Source organism: Schistocerca serialis, chromosome 7 (assembly GCF_023864345.2).
Source record: "Schistocerca serialis cubense isolate TAMUIC-IGC-003099 chromosome 7, iqSchSeri2.2, whole genome shotgun sequence".
Taxonomy (NCBI): Eukaryota; Metazoa; Arthropoda; class Insecta; order Orthoptera; family Acrididae; genus Schistocerca; species Schistocerca serialis.
This window is the reverse complement of record NC_064644.1, coordinates 378,967,901-378,972,717: the sequence shown is the minus strand read 5'-3', so window position 1 is coordinate 378,972,717 and position 4,817 is coordinate 378,967,901. Positions and strand designations below refer to the sequence as shown.

General features: G+C 42.6%; 1 non-coding gene across 1 annotated transcript; it reads right to left on the bottom strand.

Annotated features, from left to right (window-relative positions):
• Positions 1–2,599: 2,599 nt before the first annotated feature.
• On the bottom strand, positions 2,600–2,674 carry Trnat-ugu (transfer RNA threonine (anticodon UGU)). Its single transcript has one exon. It is a non-coding gene; the product is annotated as a tRNA-Thr (tRNA).
• Positions 2,675–4,817: the final 2,143 nt, after the last annotated feature.

Below are 4,817 nucleotides of genomic sequence, written 5' to 3'. Positions count from 1 at the left end.
TACACGGCTGGTGAAACCACTGCGTGGGCAGATGGCAATGGAGAGAAAATTGAGCGTCTCGTGTGAGGCAAAGACAGAGCCCATACGTCATATTAACAACGCAGTCGAGTATTTAGTTCTTCTCACTGCACATATTGATCATCTAACCTTCTTAAGTGCATTAGCTCCACGTTAATGAAAAAGAAGCCTAGTCAGCAATTTTGTAGCGCAATATTTTTGACGATGGGTTTGTTTCTAAATAATTTTTCTGTTACCATTCATGATTTTCTTTTATTTACATTTCACACTACGCGTTTCAAGAAATGATTCACATTTTCAAGTGCGTTCCTCTCTGTTCTATTCCTGTTTAGCAGTGTTTTTGACGTGTGCGGTTCTGCACTGTTCTGTTAACTTTACTGCAATCTATATAAAATGCGCTATTTTTCAGTTGATTATCGATATTTATGTATAGTGAGTGACGAGATTTGGAAGAACTTGTACTTACAGTTGTCTAATAGTCCATTTCTGCATTTGTTTTTATATGCAATCAACAGAGATTATGTTACAGGTCTTCCCCACAGTATGATACACTTATGTACAGAGGATATGTATCTTAACAATCTGGTTCATAATTTGCTGGTTTCCTTTTACAATAGTGCTTCTTTCTATGTGTTAAGAATTTTATTTAAGTATCCTGTCGAAGCATCTGTAGAAATTCTCTAACATTGCATTTCCTTGTTTTCTATTATGTGAATACATCTCCAGTTCTAGGAGAAGCATCTTATTCCCTTTATTTAGTCGCTTGACATTTTGCTGCACTTTTCCACATGAGAGCCCTCTATAGTGTATTTGGGCGGATAATTCTGATACTGTGTGTGTTGCGGATGTAGGCATTAATGTGTTCTGCTTACGTTGTGTTGAAATCACGCGCTTTTCGAACTAGGTAGAACATGGAGCATTCCTTGAATTTTACTTAATGTATATTTATTTGTTGCTTATAAAAAACTCTTTGTTGTCACAGTAGCTGGTCTTCACAGACCATTTCTAATGAGTCAAGTCAGATCTTTGACGATGGTGACAAAACGTTGCAGCACTGCTCTTATACAAGACACCAGCTGACAGTATAAAAATCAAGGTTCTGTATTCCCGACGCTAAGACTTCCGTGTTACAACAACGTGCTGTTCACCCGGCTACGGTGTGTGAGAGAGAGAGAGGGGGCGGAGAAACTTCGCACAGCTTGGCGCAAAATGCTGAAAGAGACCGACACTACCTCGCCTTATGACGCAGCCCCTTGCATAGCTTGCACAGCCACGCAGAAAACATAAGAATGTGCATAGGCTGCAAAGACTGGTGTGTGCAAAAGCTCGATGGTCTGATTCTACGCCTCGCTCAGCATTGTGAAGTAGCTAACTGCCGTGTTTTCTTAATCCTCGGAAACGAACCCCACGCCCACTTAGTCACAATCGGCGACTGCTGGCTTGCGTGAAATTGAGTGCAGTCTGTGTGGACAGTGAGTGATAAGGACCGACTGCCGCGCCCTCGGCTACGTGACATTAAGTGCTCTAGTATTAGTTACTTTGTACCACATCTTAACCCCTCTAGCACTAAGATACCTACTATCAAGACCAACAACATGTGGCCTTCATAAGAGAATTTGATAACTGCGACAATTTGATAACTGCCGTGTCCCTATTCTCAAACTGCAAACCAAAGTTCGTCATTTGATTTTTGGACCAAATATGGAATTCTCACAAATAGTGTCTGCCGCGAAATTCGGTCTTTCTCTCAACACGAGCCATAATTCGTCACAGGACGTTTCACATGGCACAAAGGATGTCTACAGCGTCACATGCTTGGACGTGCAGGAACGTTGCATTGAAGGCCAGCGATTCTGCCGCCGTCTACAGTACAATATGGCTGAGTAGTGGCTGAGCAAATTACTTTAACTGCCATTCCATGATTATGGGTAAGTTAAAAGTACTGGCCAAAATCGTCCTACTGGGATACAGAAGTCAAGGAAGCTGCGGAAATGCAGTTAGCAGACAACCTGCTCATTCAGGACGATGGTTTTTCAGCTCAACAAACCATGAAAAGCCTCATTCTCGTCTTTGCTTTCAAAATAAATACTATTATATTTCTTCACTGCCTGCCTCTTGACCATGGGCCATCCATAATAATCAGCGACATACTTGGTAAGCACTGTGGATTTCCTGACCCTGTGCTTGCTTTGTTTTACTCTTAGCTTCATAAAATTTTACTTATGACTGACAATCTTGTTAGTAACAGTGTTACCAGTGACACATAAAGTGATTTAAAAATCTGGCAGGTGACTCACCTTCAGAATGGCTGTAAGGATATCAGCTGAAATACTGGAACAAGAGTTAATAAAATACCACAAGCACTCTCGAAAAATGATGGAATATTAGTTTGGCTGGGAACCTATCAAAAAACACATTACTTTCAACGATTATCGGCTTTATACTTCTAATGCAACAGTCGAGTAAGGGGCTGCTTTGCCCACTGACTTGGAAAGACTTTTGGTTTGAAATGATAATTAAATAGACACCCTAGCTGCAAGCAGGCGTTGATACACTTCATTGGGGACATGTTGAAAATGTGCGCCCCGACCGGGACTCGAACCCGGGATCTCCTGCTTACATGGCAGACGCTCTATCCATCTGAGCCACCGCGGGCACAGAGGATAGTGCGTCTGCAGGGACTTATCCCTTGCACGCTCCCCGTGATATCTACATTCCCAACATGTCCACAACACTACATTCGTAGTGCGCCTATAGATGTAGTGTTGTGGACATGTTGGGAATGTGGATCTCACGGGGAGCGTGCAAGGGATAAGTCCCTGCAGACGCACTATCCTCTGTGCCCGCGGTGGCTCAGATGGATAGAGCGTCTGCCATGTAAGCAGGAGATCCCGTGTTCGAGTGCCGGTCGGGGCGCACATTTTCAACATGTCCCCAATGAAGTGTATCAACGCCTGCTTGCAGCTAGGGTGTCTATTTAATTATCATTTCATTTCTAGCAAAGCTGCATGGTCATCCACGGTAACTGTTCTTTCGGGAACGGATACTACCGTCATATATAGACTTTTGGTTAGTTACGGTGACTGACCTACCCCGTACAAAGTGTATCAAAGACTGCAAGATATGTGGGCAAGAAGAGCCAAAGAAACTATAACACATGCCTAATATCGTGTAGGGCCCCCTGCGTGCACGCAAAAGTGGCGCAACACGACGTGGCATGGACTCGACTAATGTCTGACGTACTACTGGAGGGAACTGACAGCATCGATATCTGCAAGCCTGTCCATAAATCCCGTAAGAGTACGCGGGGGAGGAGATCTCTTGTGAACAACACGTTGCAAGGCATTCCAGATATCCTCAATAATGTACATGTCTCGGGATTCTGGTGGGCAGCGGAAGTATTTAAACTCAGAAGTGTTTTCCTGGAGCCATTCTGTAGCAATTCTGGAAGTCTGGGGTGTCGCAGTGTCCTGCTGGAATCACCCTAGTCCGTCGGAAAGCACAATGGATATGTATAAATGCTTTCGTACGTGTCACCTGTCAGAGTCGTATCTATATGTATGAGAGAGCCCATTTCACTCCAACTGCACACGCCCCAAACCATTACAGAGGCTCCACCAACTTGAGCAGTCCCCTGCTGAGATCCAGGGTCCATGGATTCATGAGGTTTTTTCCATATCCTTACATGTCAGTCCACTCGATACAATTTGAAACCAGACTCGTCCTACCAGGCAACATGTTTCCAGTTATCAACAGTCCAGTGTCGGTGTTGACGGGCCCAGGCCACGAGTAAAGCTTTGTGTCGTGCAGTCATCAAGGGTACACGAGTGGGCCTTCGACTTCGAACGCCCCTATCGATAACGTGTCGTTGAATTGTTCGCACGCTATACTTGTTGATGGTTCAGCATTGAAATCTGCAGCAATTTGCAGAAGGGCTCCACTTCTGTCATGATGAACGATTCTCTTCAGTCGGTCGTTGGTCCGTTTCTTGCAGGAAGTTTTTCCGGCCTCAGCGATGTCGGAGATTTGATGTTTTACCGGATTCCTGATATTCAAGGTACATTGGTGAAATGATCGTACGGGAAGGTCCCCACTTCATCGCTCCCTCGGAGATGCTGTGTACCATCGCTCGTGCGCCGACTGTAACACTACCTTCAAACTCACCTACCTTCAAATCGATCTAACAACTGCGCCAGACACTCGTTGTCTTATGTAGTCGTTGCCGACCGAAACGTCATATTCTGCCTGTTTATAGCTCTCTGCATTTGTATACGCATGCCTATACCAGTTTCTATGGCGCTTCTGTGTGTGTGTGTGTGTGTGTGTGTGTGTGTGTGTGTGTGTGTGTGTGTGTGTGTGAATACTGACCTGGCCACGCATTGCTGTGGCTCAATAGTTATAATAGGTTGAATTAATATTTTACATATCTTTTTAATACCATAAATTAATATTTACTGTTAAAACCCAAAATAGTTTAGCCCACTTTAAAAACTACTTCATTTAGAATGGAATGTTATGCCAAAATTTTAAAATGACTGGTAAAGTATCGGAACATTGAAATTAATAACAAAGTAGCATACAATTTTTAAATTTACATTTTATTAATCTCAGAGTCAACTATAGTTGTAATCAATGACTTGTTTACAAAATACTTAATAAATTAATACTATATAAAAAATGAACTTTATGAATGAGGTATATAACATTGATTTTTAACTAATGTTTCCATTATTTTAAATTGTTACAATTTAAAATTTTCAATTATCTAAGCGATAATTGGTGCTTAATATTTTTGACTA